Source organism: Liolophura sinensis, chromosome 9, assembly GCF_032854445.1.
Source record: "Liolophura sinensis isolate JHLJ2023 chromosome 9, CUHK_Ljap_v2, whole genome shotgun sequence".
NCBI classification, from domain to species: Eukaryota; Metazoa; Mollusca; class Polyplacophora; order Chitonida; family Chitonidae; genus Liolophura; species Liolophura sinensis.
The window spans coordinates 17883687-17902129 of NC_088303.1; the positions used below are offsets into that span (position 1 = coordinate 17883687).

The 18443-nt window shown below is 38.7% G+C and overlaps 1 protein-coding gene across 1 annotated transcript in view; it reads right to left on the reverse strand.

Moving 5' to 3' along the window:
* LOC135474827 (zinc finger homeobox protein 4-like) overlaps window positions 1–18443 on the reverse strand; it is a 110128-nt gene that overhangs the window by 73374 nt on the left and 18311 nt on the right. Inside the window, exon 2 of the mRNA XM_064754435.1 lies at window positions 8137–8179. The gene's annotated coding sequence lies outside the window, so the exon portion shown is untranslated. The remainder of the gene's footprint in view (window positions 1–8136; window positions 8180–18443) is intronic.

Below are 18443 nucleotides of genomic sequence, written 5' to 3' on the forward strand. Positions count from 1 at the left end.
AAAAGGCATTTCATAATGTGAATATTAATTAAACAGTCTGGTATCGGATTTTAAATATCAGTGATGCCGTATAGAAACGTTATATTATTTGCAATTTGTTGTATATGCATATGGCATTTCACAATGCCTTGAGCCTTACAGTTAGCTATATCCTTGAAAACAGCTATATGTACGAAGAATAAAATGTTTTTCAGCTTATAGACACTGATAAACTGATAAGACTTAATCCAAAAGAGTAAACTGATATTATGTTTATAGATTTTGTAGGCAACTTTAACTTCCCTCCCACCCCCAAAACAAAAGTAAACTTATGTAATATTTTTTTAATACCAACATACTTTTTTTAATACCAGCATACTTCTAACTTACTTTAAATCATTACTGTTAACTAATGTTAAAAAATAAATCATTCCGTAAGTTTACTGACTACAAAATGTAACAACTTTTAGGTTTGCAATTTGTCATATTTTGCTAAGATTAACAACACTGTAATCACGTCCAGTTTTTAGCAACAACCATTCACTGCTTTGTCCATAATTTTTCATTTTCAAATTCTGGTACAAATTATGTGACAAGCTGGATATACTGAGTTAGCAATATCAGATCGAAGTACATTGGCTGGCCATGTTTTGAGCGGTGAACTGACACCTCGGTACAAGTAGGCTGGCAAAAACCTGATGGTTCTCTAATTGTAACTTGCAAGAGAAGAGATAGAAATTAGTGATGTTTCCCTGGGAGACCAGTCTTGACAGGGTGATCTTCCAGCAGTCAGCGGTGACAACAAATTATACCAAAGTCTGACCAGAGGGGAATAAATTTATGTGAGGAAGAAACCAATCTTCAACTGTCATAACAAAGAGTATAGAGCTGGATGAAGACTGGTGGATGGAGCAGAAAGAGTGGAGAGGAAGGGGTGAGGGCAGCGATGTGGTGTAGAAGGACAAGTAAAAGAAACTGCATACTTTTAGTTGGAATGAATTCATCAGGCTGTGTAAGAAGCTACAAGAGAATAAAATGATATGCAAACAATCTAACATATTGCATATACCTTGATTCTTTAATACCCTAATTTTTTTCACATGTTTGCAAGGTGTTTATTCAAGCATGTTCTGAATGCATTATTCCGTGTAGATTAATAAAATTATACTTTTTGAAAAGCCATGAAATGTGCCGCGCCAAACCAATCAACAGAGTTTTGCCTCCAACACCATATTAAAATGTTCATAAATTACACAGAAAGTTGCTCTTTTACAGGCGAAAAGGTTTGAGGAATTAGGATATGTATTTTCATATTTATAGGCATATACAATAGAAAGACTTCCTTTGGCTGTTTTTTCCCATCACCTGTAGATCTTAATTTGTATGCTAAAGTAAGTCACTGTGAAGCACAAAACTAATGAAACAGGAAAATGGCTACAAGACACTGAATCAGACACAAAAAAAATACAGATAACATTCTACAGTGCCCTGTGAAATGAAAAACTCCAACAAGAAATGAATAAAAAATTCATTAACCCAAATCAACAGGAACAATTAGAGAATCAGGACGTGAACATACCACAGCTGTGCACTTTTCACTCCTTCCATCTAAGACTATAGTCCGACTCAGTGAGACCTAATGTGTAACAGGTAGGAATACATAAGAGTCGGTTTCTAGCAACAATAATCATAAACGATTGCCAGGACACCTGGATATTTGTCCTACGTCACGTTTTATAGGGAATAACAGTCAGTCAGCCTGGCTGATAAATGATGTCCAATTGTCACTGAAGTGTCAAGTCTGAACACAACAGCCCTGGTGCCATATGGTAAAAGAAACTGAACAATTTAAATATTAGAGGCCTAACACTCAATGAAGGGATTTGATGAGCCAAAGCATTCCTTTTGTTACATCATCAGGGCTTTTGTGCATAAAAAAAAAAAAAAAAAAAACCTGGGCGTAAAATCATTTCACAAAGCTGTCTGGCTGATGCGCAGACAAAAGCGTAAGTCAGTCAAGATGTTGCGTCTGCTCAATGTCACAAGTTTTCTAGTCTGTTCCATGCTCTGCTTTTACCTTTAGAAGTGACTTAATGCCAGTGATAATCCGCAATCTGGACCGGGCCTAGACAAGGAAGATAACGTTATGTAAGTCAGACTACTTCGGATATATTGATAGATGTTAAATCCCAACAGATGTGAATCCATCGACCTGTAACAGACGCCAGTGAAATAGGAATTGTTCACACTGTTCAGATCTAAAGCCTTCCCTATAAGGTAAAAAGATACTGAGTAAACCTTAAATTTATTTGAGTTTTTATCTTAATTTATTTTTAATCTATTGTCTACCTTACAACGCTGTCAACACTGCATATCTGTCTGGTATTAAAACTCAGCTTCAATGCCAAATGCTTTTCCTTCACAAATACAGGTGTGACGTACAACTGATTCAATAACAATTCTACACAGGTGCCACATTCCCAACTTAAACTGATCAAAATCTAATCTAAAAATCTGGGGTAAATACCGTATGCTAAGAACACTTAATAACACTCAAACATGTCAATTAATTAACAAAAATATCTAACAGTCACTTTGACAAGCATTCCATTAATCTGTTTGCTTGCAAACTTCGGAATTTGATAAAAATTTTACATATGTAATTAACTTTTCTCTTACACCTCTAAGCAGGAGTTATCTGCAATTGTAGTTTGATTTTCTCAAGAGTAAATTCTCCTGGGCAGAGGACAAGAGAGGCTATAGTGACTGGTAAGAGCACCTCTGGCTGGAGAGTGACCTGGGAATGGTGATGGCAGGATCAGTGAGTTCTCCCGACCAGTAGTGGTGTTAGCCAGCCTGTGACAATATGCAATTATTTGTCATAGCAACAGACAGGCTAAAATCATATTCACAGTTGAGGCTATGAAATCAATAACAGCGCCGACTCGAATATGTAAAGGCTATGGCAGCTTGTAGACCTTACACTGGGTTATGTCACTGAGGGTCGAGTTACTGCTAGTTACGTGGACTGTCGATAGGCCAGCCGCGGCCACATGAGGTCACGCCAGGACGAGTCTAAGGGCAAAGAACCCTGTGACAGAACAAGGTGTGGTCAGCTCAAGGGGTCTCAGCTTTTCGTATTTACAGCTCCCTCAAAATTGAAGCTACTCGCATGACACATGTGAACTATCATTTTTTTAAGTCAACTTTTATGGCTGGCTTTTTTTTTTTTAGAAAGTAAAGTGGGAATGCATGATCAAGTATTCTATTCCATCCTCACTGACATTGCTACACATATCCAGACGATACCCTACTCATTTTGCTCAAACACCTGACATGATGCAAATTTAGCCCCTTTGAAAGCTATACAGATGTACGCAAGATTAAACTTTGTGTTTGATTTCAAAAGGGATCTTGTTTGCGTACTTTTTCTTCCAAGTTTGCATTATGATGCTGTCGAATTTATCAGCGCGTTTTGTGACGCGATTGAAACTAGATTGCTTATTGAAGCAAAAAACAAAATAGGCAGAAGAGCCTCAGGTTGCACTTATTCTTCCTCCCATTTCAGGGGAGCATGTATGCCATATTTCATCTTTCCTTTGTCACAATCCGTTAACACCAGAGTGGGTTTTGTCTCCAGTTCGCCTGGCGTTGTCTTAGCGACTAATTAATCTAAACTAATCATCGGCCGTGAGACGTGTTATCGCGTAAGCCATACAAATGAACCTCATCTGTATATTCTGGAGATCATCAGCTCTCGCTATTGTAGTCTATGCTTCATTAAGATTAATAATTTAGCTGCCGCTAATGCTGTGGGGATCGTAAGCCGTATTAGTGCAGAAAATTAGCCTGCTTTTGGAGCTTTTTGCTCAATTAACAACATCCTGATGTGAGAATGCATAACTCCACCCTCTCCAAACGTGGGCCCTTCATTAGTGTAATGGTTTTTCAACCCTAAACCAGGACTCCTGAGAGATTTGAGGAAGAAAGAGAGGGGATGACTTTGTATCCCAGCCCTAAGCAAAGTGCTGGCATAAAGAACCAGGTACTCTACACACACAGATATATATCTACATACATGAATCCATCTGAAAATGACACCATGTCATGTCCAACAGGGGCCTTGATTGCCCATATATATATATATATATATATATATATATATAGTGTTCTGAAGAATAGCTGTCTTGAATGAATTTAGATCATGATGCAGAGGAAGAATGGATGGAAAGCTAACGGAAACTTTATCAATTTTATCAATATCATTGAGCATATATGCCACAAAAATTGAGAAGTTATTTTAATTTTGCCTTAAGGTCCATATGAATAAATGGAACAAGTAAAACATTATTACCTAGCCAAGAAGTACCCTGTATTTTTTTTTGGAACAATCCTTGTGGAACTCAAAAATCTCTTGTCACTAATAAAGACCAAATTATTCAACTAACAGAAATACTATTAAATTAATGGATTTTGTTTGATTTCCATGTACTCAACATACAGTCTCAGAAAAATTTCAAGAATACTTTATTCCACTTCAAAGACAAATTTTAAATCCACCAATGCTAGGGTTCTGACCTCCCCATGTGGTCAAAGCCATGACCACTATCAATTTGTTGACAACTGCCCTTTGTATTTTCCTACATGGCACATCTGAAAACCATGAAAATCCTGACAGATCATTAAGTCTAAAAGAGATATCTCAAAGTTCAATCATCGGCGGTTAACAAGGTTTTTTTTTTTTGCGCCTGGTTTCTGAAGGCAAAAACAAATGCAGATTAAAAGAAGAAAGCTAACAAGACTAAGAACAAAATGAAAGATATGCATATAATTAATGAAGATTATGCTGAGATAAGATAGTCTGCAGAAAGGGTAGGTGAATCTCTTACAAGTTTTAGGCTGTAGATATGCCTGATAAACCCTGGCAAAAACAGCAGTAATTTGAGCTTTAGCGGATGTCGAGGGCGATAAAAACAAGCTCCAACACAAACGACACAACAACGCCGTGAGGGACCCAGACAAGCTTAAAAACCATGCCAGTCCAAAGCTCAATTAATGTTTTTACATCAACACAGTTTTGCCGTCTTCATCGATATGACGGCTTACATGCTCTCCGGGAGCCCCTCTTCAATGAAAAGGTCAAATAGATATGTGTGTTAAGATTGTATGTGATTTTTTTCTCACTGCCTGTTTTTGCCCCAGGACACAGATATGAGGCAGCTCGTCAAAAGACCCAGGATTAATTACAGGTGCAGCGTGAAAGAAACATCATGGGGCTCTCGATGGGGCCTCTCCGTATCTCGTCCCTATACCCAACCAAGTCCAATGTGTGCCCCACAGAAACCTTGTCCCAAACTGGGGGGTGGACTTATTAGTCACTACAGGGACTAGTGTGTCCATACATAATCTTCAACTCAAATAAATCATTCATAACAAATCAATGTTTTTTTATGTAGAATCCCCTATCCTTGGATCAGCCTTTATACAATCATTTTTTGCTTGAAGTTGTTTTTTGTTTTGTTTTTTTATCTCAAACGCCATACAGCTTGTAAATTTTGAAGATACACATCATCTGCTCTGAACAAATGCAAGAAATAAACTCATGAACCTGCCACGTTTTTTAAATTTTTTTTTACATTTTCCAGTCTGAACAAAATTTACCGGTGCTGCAAACCACTAATTATGATGTGAAAGCTTTCTGAAATACAAGCCAATCTTTCACTCGTGTTAGTTGCACAAAATGATATACGCCATTATGGAACGTCCCATGACTGCGACTGCATCATCATTTATCCCACGCCAGACACCTTACTGTAAACGATACCCAATCAAAAAGCTACTTTCCTATAATGTGGTGAAAGTTTTTAACACACAGTACTACATGAGGTGAAGGAAATTGTATTTGACACTTAGTTGTTCTAAACTATACAATGTCTGGAGAACCTGATAACACCTTGTTTCAAAGCAAATCCTGTATCTTTAGCTCTGAAAGCTAGTGCCTGCAAGACTTAATGGTAAATAATTTTATGCCTAATTCTTCGACCTTTTCAAACGCCTCTGCAACCAATATTTTGAAACATTCTTAGAGATCTATGGGGTGTAGAGAAATAATTTGCAAAGTTTTATGAAGATTACATCTTTAGTGACACAAACAAATCATTTTGACATTGTTTTCATTATAATTGTATGAATAAATTCCACTGCAAAAAAGTGCCTTAGAGGTCAACAAAGATTTACAGTAGTCTTTGAAGTTCAGCTTTAAGCAATCGCAAGAAATATAGGATGGGATTTCTTGTGGATCAGAAAGATTTTTCTCATCTGAAATCTTTTCTAAGAGAGAGTGAGTGAGTGCTTGGGGCTTAGCGTCGTATGTAACAATTTTTCAGTCATATGACTATGAGGGAGTCCTTAGAGTGTATGTAATGTGCCTCCTTGTGGCAGGATGGATTTCCACTGCTCTTTTATCTAGTGCTATTTCACTTAGACGGCCTAATGAAGGCAAGTAAGCCGCCCCACCCGAGCCATTATACTGATACAGGTCAACCAGTCATTGCACTATCCCCTTAATGCTGAACACCAGGGCGAGGAAGTTACAACTTCCTTTTTTTTAAGGTCTTAGGTGTGACCCGACTCAGGATTAACCCTGGGTCTACTGCCTCCCGAAGCGGGCGCTCTACCAACTGAGCTATCGTGGCTGGTACTCTTCTAAGAAATGGTCCTGATTATTCAATACTAATAACTGAATGACTTTATTCCATCTGCATTTTAACGTTTCTGCATAATACGTGTATACTATGCCCACACAGCAAAGAGAAAGAAGTACTTTTCCCCTTTTCACTTACTGTTTACAACACGGTGAAGTTTGCTTTTCTACTACGAGAAGCTTCGTCTCCAAAATCAGATTTGCCAGAAATTCAGATCAAAATGGTGTTTTCAGAAAGATATCACCCTGTTGTGCATGGACAACAGATGTTTCCATCAAGTTACTTAAGAACTAAGATATTCCATCGATCAGCCTTTGATTAAGAAAATGTTTCATTTGATTTCACAATTTAAAAGAGGCAAAAATCCAACAAAGTATCAATTTGCACAACTCAATACATACAAAAAGCAGACTATTACATTTAATGTTTTAAAACTTTTAATTAATGTTCTATTAAAATGATACAAAACTGAAATGCTACATTCTATTCTAGACAGAAGCCCCACCCCATGGTCCTAACAGCCCACCCACCCCTTTCATCTTCCTGAGCCACTTAAACAGGTATGTCATTAGTTACACAAGGCTGCTTAGACATTCCCAGGAGGGTCAGTCTGACACAGGCTTTGCCCCCAGGTGAAAAATCTTTAATCAGGGTGTATGCTGGTCACTTCATCGTCAAATGACCTCTGCAATTTAACTTAGTGAGATAAAATACCTGTCAGGACTCACCTGAGTGCTCAGTCAAGTTTATAGCCTGTCTTTGTGTTCAGGTAAATACTATGTACATGTATATCCTTGCAATGGTGGGGTGGGGGGTGGGGGGGGGGGGAATCAATACATGATGACTGATGAACATGTAACATAGTGTTGTGATTATATACCGGCTCAATTTACACTTAATAAGCTAAAAGCTGCTCCACTAAAATATTTACCAATTACTGACACGCTCCTATACTGTAATATCACCAATGTTTACATTTGTTAACACATCAATGTGCAAATATATCATATTATATGTATATCTCTATATTGTATTTATATTAACACCTAGCTCTGTTTTGTAATCTTTCATTTTTGCTACAAGTGTCATTTTCAAATTCAAAAACATAAATGCTGAACTCTGATACCATAGACAATTCCACATTACACAAATTCTGGAGCAAATATCTTTCAAATAATTTTCAAATGCAGGAAAATTCCTCTTAGAGATGTAAAGTCACTTTAACTTACATCTTTTATCGTTACATAGAGTTTGTCCAGGAAACTGTCCTGTGTGACTACTGGAGTACTGAACCGAAAAAAATGATGTATAAAATACATATATATATTAATGATATGATATGATTTATTATGACTATAATACTGTTGGATAAAGTACAAAACTCAAACAAGGCACAAAGAGATATAGTATAAGTCAACAAGCCAAATACCTCACAAACAAAAGTAGTTCTTACCTGTTTTTCAGGTGCATCTTGATTTTCAGCAAAAATGTAAACCCTGAAAGAAGCAAACAGACAGTGACATGAAACAAACCCAGCTTCACCACAGGTTACTGTATGTGCATATACCCACTTCTATCTGTCAATACTATGGTAAACATTGATAAATATTTTCAAATGAGCTAAATTACAGGTATTTTATGAGTCCATGGTGCATAAATGTTAAATGCAAAAAAATTCCACATCATATTTTTGAATGGCTTATGTGAACAGAAGTCTGAATGACATTTAATATGTAAATATCAAGTCAAGCATATAAAATACATGTTCAATTTTTCAACATGAAACCGTACGCTGAATTTCTATGCTATATGTTGCACAATGTGAGCATACATTTTAATCCCTTTTTTGTTCATTTGCTTTGTACTTTAATACAAGGATGTTCTTTACATTACAGAATTTTTTTTTCACATGTTTTCGAAGTCACAGCAGCCTACCCAACGTCTGCAATGATGACATGATTCAATGGCTGTAGCACCTATCATCTGCATTGATTGGGCTATCCATTATATGTACAGGTATAGACTGTACAGGTAAACCCACGTAACCATAGTGCAACAGGTGTTATTCTTAGCTGCTTTGTATTCTAAGAAACGATTAACTCTGGGGTGCTGGTTTCATAATTTCTTGATTTTCTTTTCTTTGAATGAACTTTTTTTATACTTTACCTCTGGAAACATAGAAAGTGGCCAACACTGGGCAAAAAATTGTGACAGGAAAATAATACAGAAGGAGTCTTGTCAGTCAGATTCAAGGTCTGCACTGTTGTCTAGCTGCTAAAAATTGCGAGAAACCATCACATTCGGATAAATCAGAGCTGAAACCATATATACTGACACAACACAGGAAAAAAAAACAACGATGGTGTCAGGTTGTGTATTATTGCAAAGTTTAATCACAGCCATGCTGGCAAAGTTGTGTTGGACAGAAGTAATCGGTTTCGCATAGCAGGGACGTATCATACAAAGATCCTATGCAGCCATATTACCTGTCAGGTAAAGGTTGGGGGGGGGGTGGGGGGAAGGAGTATGGCACAGCCAGCTAATCAACCACGTGCATCTCTGCAATCAATACTCAATCAACTGCCTGGGAAAAACACAGGTGATGTAAACAACAGCAGCTATAACCTCACCTTCAAATAAGAAGTGTCAATTTTAGAACATTTAATTAAAAGCTAAAAACCCGAGCGTATTTGAAACCAAGCTCCAGGTTGATCAACTCCCTCATCAACACCCCAACAGGTCAGAAGCCTTGCTATGTTTTTACACACAGCCCTGCAGAACAGCATTTTTACTTCTGAGTTATTGTTTTAATTCGGCTGATTAATTCCCAACACTGCAGATTTTTTGAGGTCACAAATATCTAGGACCTCAGCTAAGCTGGATCGGGGAGAAAAATTAATTAGAAAGAACTTTAAAAAATAAAAAAAAAAGAAGTGTAGCATGGCACAGTAGCAATTTACAGAGGCTCCATGTCTTTGTTTGTTTGTTCCATTGATCAACAGTAATGAATAGAGTGTGATCATCACAGTTAGAGGCCTCTATCGTGGGTGTGGAATACCAATTCTTACACAATGGGCAAATCTGACGTGACCACAATTAGGCAGACCGTAATAGAAGCTAGTTTGATAAGGCTCGCTCCACGAACAATGTTCCTAATCAATCTAATGGAATGCACCCGTATCCACCTCATTAGCTATGCAAATATTCATGTATCACTTCGTCGCCATGGAAAAAAAGTTTTGACAAAAGTAGTAATTAATATTTTGCAGAGAGCAGACACCCTACACCAATTCAACACGGGGATAAATGGATTAGTCGTGTTTGCTGCATCTTTCACTATCTGTTTAATAAATTCTGTTTGAACGTGTGAAACAAAATATGCTTACTAATGAAGCTGAAAGCTACCTGTGGATTTAAAGACTGAGTCATAAAGCAGCACTTCTGAAAGTGCAGTTTATATCTGTCCATTGATTGCACACTTTCAATCTCAAACATGGAATGTGAAGAGACAATTTCTGAGTTTAAATAACTTTCACTTAATTTGATCTGTTTATAGACAGAAATAGCAGGCGTAAGAACAAAATAATGTAGACAAATCTGCTTCACATGTATCTCAAATAGCACACAAACAAAACCAAACTAAAATCCTTCACCTGATTATAATAAACAGCTCTGCCATGAAGCACCAGCTGACCATGTTCTCTAACACTAAGAATTTCACTATCTGTATCATATACTTTAGTATCAGGTATTCCAAATAGTACCTCACGTCTTTAAATATATATTTACTTCTAAACATTGCCCAGTACTGCAGTTAGGGGCTTTCTACAACCAAGCATGCTTTAATGTAAGGTACTCTAAAAATTAAAGCTGTTTTACAAGGCACTCCTAAATCATTGATTAAACAGTAATGATAGACACTCCAAAACTAGGCAGTTTGATACCAACTACTCTCGAAAAACCAACGGTCTAATACACGGTACACTCCCAAACCTGGCCAAACAAATCCTGTTTCTTACTCTAACCTTTCAGTACTGATCGCCAAGTGAGGCAGTGACAAGTACAATTTTTAAAGTCTTTGATATGACTTGACCCAGGGTTGGTCCTGCGTCTCCTAACTTCGAGGTAGATGCTCTCACCATTAGGCCATCAAAGTGGTCTCCAGGTGCTCTAATACTGAGTACTCTTACTGAGGAATTAGTCCTCTTACACAAGGTACTCTTAACCCATGTACAGGATTTTAAAAACAGGCTCTCTACCACGAGGTACTCTATGATAACAAAGTAGTCTAAACAGAGGCATCATAATTAATGTCACATAATGCTGCACTATTATATACATGCAGTTATCGCAAACTGCCAAAAAGCTAGTCCGACATCAGTTACGTAATACTCTTACACAATAAAAGTTCATTAACACAAAATCAGTAATTAAGTCATCTTCATCCTGCTAAGAGCTTGCAAGGAAACTTAACGTCCACATTACTGTTCACAACAGTAACATACAAAAAAGCATGAAAAGTGTTCTTATGGTACAACTGAAATAAACCTGAGAAGGAAAAAAAAAAGAATAACTAAAACACAAAAAAGAAACCTTACTATTTCTGACAATGAAATGTACGTGTAAATGAAGAAAGAAAAAAAATTGCCAGTGCAGTGTGTATAGTTTCGTCATGTAGCAGGCGCCCGGAGTAACACAGTCGGTACACATGTGATTGACTCCAAAATAAAGGCAGTGAACATAATACAATATTTCTGAGCATCCAAGAGCTAAAACAGACATTGCTACAGACAGAGGAATATTTATTTAGAAAGCGAACTTCCTGACCAGCTGTTCAGCAGTCATCATTAGGCCTACGCCATCCTCGCTGCCATGGATATATAAAATACGTGTTTATTCTTGTAAGAACTAATGAAAAGAAATGAGATCCAAAACTGGTCACCTATCTGCTTTCTGGAGCCCCTGTATTCCCGGTACATATCAAGCTATGATATTATTTTCAGTCGGATTGGTCATTACTTGGTTAGCAGAGGGTTGCCTGCGTTTCTCTCCCTTTGAGAGCAACCGTCTCTCACTGCCTCCAGTAAACACAAAGGCCAAATCTTGGGCCCTAAATTCATTAGGATAAAAGCTCAGATTGTAAGTAATACAAATCTGGCATACTTGTCTGGGTATATATCAATTCCATTAGTGGAGGAAATGGGAAAATTCACGCATCTGTTTCCTTAGTAATGGACATTCGGCTTTTAGACAAAGGCGTTGCATTAGCACGCAGAGTGATTAGGGCGCCGCACATGCGCTCATTAGCAGACCCCTTCAAAGAAATCTGCGACATCCAAAAACCCGAAATAACTACTTCCTCTGAAGAGATTTGCCCATCTTTTGCTTAAGAGCGAGTTCGTACCAACCAGTTCTAGTACAGAGCCTTTGAGCCTAAATTGTCCCTCTTTATAAATACTGGGAGGAACTGTATAAGTCTTATTATCCTCAGTAGAGGATCTGCAGCAGTTAGGGTCGTCAATACTTCGCCCCCTCCCACTAACTACCCTGATTTGTGTGTCGTTTTCCTGTGTTCATTGGTCGTAAACTTCTGCACAAAAATGACATGGAACAATTGAGGCACAGAGTTAATAAACAAGGTAAAACCTAAACGACTTGAATAGGATCTGGGGTCACCTTGAGGATGAAGGTAAAAGTGTGGTATACTAAGGAATGAAAAACTCGTCAGTCATAATCATTTTCTGGTTTTCCGATTAAATTGTTAAAAAAAAAAATGAAGTTTTAAGAGTAAACAAAATTTCAATATTTTCCATTAAAACATGACAGAAGATAAAAAAAATCAATACCCATACAAAAACTTCAAAATAAAAAAATAACACCATGGAAAAGAAAATCAAACATTTTATGATCAAATTTGGTTGAAATCTCACTGAATCCTGAGGTATTCTTTTAAAAGAGTGGCTTTCCTCATCAAACAGCAATAATAAAAAAACAACTCTAACACCTGTTTCATTATTCACCTGTGATTAGGTCTATCAAACAAAGCTAAATCCAAATAAACAAACAATGCATGGAAGAGACAGTAAGTTTATTGGACAGAGACCCACACTCTGATATGCATGAGAGTTACCAGGAAATGCTTCCATGGCAACCTTTGGAATCAGTAGCTAAATTACATTTAATCAACATTTGCTGCACTACCTGTGCAGCATTAGTTAATGGTCGAGTCTGCTTAATGGGTTATAGAGATTTTGTCTTTCCAGTAAAGAAATAAATAACATACTGTGAACTTCAAACACCTGATAGCCAACAAGGCTGATCAGATACTTCAATGAGATTAATACTCCATCAGAGGAAAAAAAAAAGAAGAAGAAAAGGGAAAAAAACAATTTAGGTACACTAATAGTAACAAAATAAAATCAGTAAAAGTAAGTAAATTAAAAAATTAAACAAATAAAAAAAATACATGAAGTAGAAAATAAGTCTATAGATAATACAAGCACAGCAGTGTTAACAATTTTTCCCACTACACGTGTGCTGTTGTAATATATGTTTGCTGTTAATTTGATGAAATCTAATAAATTAAAACATCACTGGTACCGAAGCATATCAGTAGATCCTGCCATGCTTCAGTATTTCCCCTGGGTGGATCTGGCTCTATGTACAGAGTAAAGCTGAAAGGAACAGGGCAATACTAATATTTCAGCTTTAAAACGGCCCAGCAGGTTGAAATTCTGCCGATTACATACTAATACAACACAAGGCTTATGGGTAGTTAACTCCTTCAATTTAAAACTGGTGATATTTTGTTGTAGCTTCTAACATCTTTTTCCAACCTATTTAAATTTTGCCATTCTCAAAATATAGAGGTTGTCATATTTCAATCGGCTCAGCCCAAAGCTCACAGGGAGGCTGATTATCTTACCTCGTCACAGGCTTACAAGTGCATCTCCAGCCCTATTTTAATGAACAAAGCCTTGAATGGTTGGGATGTTTCCTGCGGAACAATCAGGCATAACAAGACTCAAGGTTTCCACTGGTCAGCCTGTGATGTTAACAACTGGGTGCAAGAACAGGCCTCCACTCAGGGGTGCCACATGGGTGATCTACTGGTCTACATGTGCCTCTGTGTTATTACAAGGGGGTCAGGCTTTGGAGGAGGGTAGGGAGGGGGTATCTGGTTAGATCTGGGCTTGAGGCTTCAGGGTTCCATCAGTTCCCCTAGCTGAGACCTAGCTGAGGGGGGAAAGGTCACTCAGACAGAAATGGCAAACCCAGCTGTTCAGAAGTTACTGATGAAATCACAAGTTTTCTTCACAGTGTAGATTACTATGTTCTAGTGGAGGGCTCCTGGTGTCATGTAAATATCCTAAAAAAAAATTAATTGTCTACCCTTAATTAAAATAAAATTTAAATTCTACTAATTGCAGGTTTTACTGGTGACATCAAGTCAACCTCATCAGTTCATCAACATTGTAAAGCCGACTCTAAAGCTATCATTTTGATTTCACTGAATGTGATAAAATCTTTTATCCCTTTTGCTGTTATGCGAGTTGATAATGTAATAATAAGTATAAAATGTTAAAGGGCAAAGATTTAGCACCTTTATGATGATTTGATTTCATTCTGTTACCAGATATTCTGTGATATAAATGAGGTATAAGTGAATAGCTTAATTATTACATGTACTACACTGAATACACAGGATAGGGAAAAAAAACATGCAAAGAAACAGACTATGTGATGAATATATATGCAAATTCAAAGTCTAATACTATGTAAAATGATTATATAAATACAGGACATTATGATGCTGCTTGGGATACAAACAAGATCTTCCCAGCCACATACCGGGATTGAACTCCTACCCCGTAAAAATCTGGCAAACTTGGCAAGTATATGACAAACAAATATGTCAGAACAAAAAGTCAAAATTTCCTTACAGGAAACAGCTATGCAAAAAGCACAGGTCCAGATATTATTTCACATCAATGTTTATTTCTTGCTTTAAAGATATCTAGATCTTGGCACCCATTAACTCTTGACCGGTATACAACACTGATTTTCTGATAATCTACTGTAGTAAAAAGTAGGAGCCCCCCCACCCCCCTCGGCTTCCTCCTTGAGGAAATTTTTAATTTTCTGATCTCCTTACATAATCAGTTAATTATTTTATCAGAATTGTTGCACTTACTGGCATATCAGAAATGTATATATGCTAAAATTCAGTCACGCTATACTCTAAATTCAAAAAATATACTACAAAGGAAGAAGTAAAATGGGGCAAGGACGACAAACCCAGGATTTGCCAGATGGAGAAGACAATCTGGTGAATTGTAGAAGGAATGTTTCTTACAAATCCTTCAGAGAAAACTGTCTGTATAATGTACAAGAACATTTTAGGTGAAGAAAAAATGCAAAACAATCCAGCATGCCTGGAGTAGACGTTAGATAATGATGGATATAAAGGCAGCGGAATAAAATACTGTTTTCTCCGAAGTCAATTTTAGGGTGAGAAAATGACAGGGACCATGTGTAAAATATAAGCCAAGGCACATCCCTTGGAATCTATGGGGGTAGGAGCAGCCGGAAAGATGGGGAACAAATGGGTTTTAATGGCCTTCGTCCTTGTCCCATGGTGACGCAGTGGAATCCATAATCATCAATGATGAGCGCTGTAGCCATATTAAAAATGGCCAGACATTTATGAAAAACACATGATCCTTTGTGCAGGGGTCTTGGCGATATTGACCGAAGAGTGGAGGCGTTGATTACATGCCGCGCTCTTCGCCAGCACATTTGATTGAAGGTGTTAAGCTATGGACCAGACCTTTGCCAATATAATTGTGCCTCCAATGACTAGAGAGTGACTTCACTGAATATATTTTCTCCCTTGTTCAATCACCGGGTAAAAACCATATGTAATTTACGACCCGTCTCCCAGGACTTCATTTAAGAAGTGTTAAAAAATGTCTCGGCCCTGGCCGACCATGTAATCAACAAAAATGGGTTCGTGTTATCTATAATTTATAGAAGGATGCTCCCATCTGGAATGATGGCCGAACGTTTTGCTAATCTATACCAACCGTCGCCCCTCATTAATGAGTGATTTTTGGCGCTTCATTAGCAAGGGGCTCATTTCGCAGTGTAACACTTGGAGGGAAAATTTCTCATCTGCTCTCGTAGAGGGCCCCCAACACCATCGATCAGACACTCCAGAGACAATGATAAATGCCGCTGCCTTACATGTCAGGGTTTGATATGAATTTTGCACATGAAATTGGCAATTTTCTGGGGTGGTCTGGGGCCAGCTATCCAACAGCTCTCCAAGCCCTTGTCATCTAACCATCACTAGCACGGTTATAATAACACACAAGAAAATCGGCCCAGGTTCGCAGGGCCAATACTGGCACGACACTTCTCCAGGGCATAGCCCCACAGGGTTAATTACCCTCCCTGCTACCTACATGTCTTAGCATTCACCCTCTGATCCTCACTTACCTAACCACCACATCTCCAGCACTGTATCAGGGCACTGACACCCTTGTCCTCAGCCCATGTACAAATCCCTTTGTACTTCCACCCTCTGATCCTAAAACTCACCACCACATCTCCAGCACTGTATCAGGACACTGACACCATGGTCCTCAGCTCATGTACAAATCCCTTTGTACTTCCACCCTCTGATCCTCGCTTACCTCACCACCACATCTCCAGCACTGTATCAGGACACTGACACCCTTGTCCTCAGCTCATGTACAAATCCCTTTATACTTCCACCCTCAGATCCTCGCTTACCTCACCACCACATCTCCAGCACTGCATTAAGACAATGACACCCTGGTCCTCAGCTCATGTACAAATACCTTTATACCTCCACCCTCAGATCCTCGCTTACCTAACGACCACATCTCCAGCACTGCATTAAGACAATGACACCCAGGTCCTCAGCTTATGTACAAATACCTCTATATCTCCACCCTCAGATCCTCGCTTACCTCACCACCACATCTCCAGCACTGCATTAAGACAATGACACCCTGGTCCTCAGCTCATGTACAAATACCTTTATACCTCCACCCTCAGATCCCCACTTACCTCACCACCACATCTCCAGCACTGCATTAAGACAATGACACCATGGTCCTCAGCTCATGTAAAAATACTTTTATACCTTCACCCTCAGATCCCCACTTACCTCACCACCACATCTCCAGCACTGTATTAAGACAATGACACCCAGGTCCTCAGCTCATGTACAAATACCTTTGCACTTCCACCTTCAGATCCCCACTTACCTCACCACCACATCTCCAGCACTGTATTAAGACAATGACACCCAGGTCCTCAGCTCATGTACAAATACCTTTATACCTCCACCTTCAGATCCTCGCTTACCTCACCACCACATCTCCAGCACTGCATTAAGACAATGACACCCTGGTCCTCAGCTAATGTACAAATACCTTTGTACTTCCACCTTCTGATCCCCACTTACCTCACCACCACATCTCCAGCACTGCATTAAGACAATGACACCCTGGTCCTCAGCTCATGTACAAATACCTTTATACCTCCACCCTCAGATCCCCACTTACCTCACCACCACATCTCCAGCACTGTATTAAGACAATGACACCCAGGTCCTCAGCTTATGTACAAATACCTCTATATCTCCACCCTCAGATCCTCGCTTACCTCACCACCACATCTCCAGCACTGCATTAAGACAACGACACCCTGGTCCTCAGCCCATGTACAAATACCTTTATACCTCCACCCTCAGATCCCCACTTACCTCACCACCACATCTCCAGCACTGTATTAAGACAATGACACCCAGGTCCTCAGCTCATGTACAAATACCTTTATACCTTCACCCTCAGATCCTTGCTTACCTCACCACCACATCTCCAGCACTGTATTAAGACAATGACACCCAGGTCCTCAGCTTATGTACAAATACCTCTATATCTCCACCCTCAGATCCTCGCTTACCTCACCACCACATCTCCAGCACTGCATTAAGACAATGACACCCTGGTCCTCAGCTCATGTACAAATACCTTTATACCTCCACCCTCAGATCCCCACTTACCTCACCACCACATCTCCAGCACTGTATTAAGACAATGACACCCTGGTCCTCAGCTCATGTACAAATACCTTTATACCTTCACCCTCAGATCCTTGCTTACCTCACCACCAAATCACCAGCACTGTATTAAGACAATGACACCCAGGTCCTCAGCTCATGTACAAATACCTTTGCACTTCCACCTTCAGATCCTTGCTTACCTCACCACCACTTTATCCTCAGTTCATTTACCTTTTTGCTTCCCCCCCCCCCCCCCATCAAGAATGAAGAACAAAGGTTGTTAATAATTTAAAAAATACCCATACATATACAAAATGTGTAACAAGTACCACTGGAAACTGCCATTATTAACCTGCATATATAGTGCAAATGTTTCCCAATGTATTTTCTGTCAATACAAGCATTGTTACACAAGGTAAGTCTGTACACTTCAACAAGGAGTTTCTGGTTTTTGAAGTCTTTCATAAAAGCAGCCGTTTCTTTGCTTCACAAAACTTTTGTTACTGGTAAGCAGCATTCCACTTATCCACTGGGTGTTATGCATGTTTGTAAAACAGGATCTGAATTGTTGGGCAAGATATACATGTACATGTACTATAACACAATCATTTGCATACATTTCATGCATGTATTGCACTTAATTTTATAAACCCCCAAAAAAA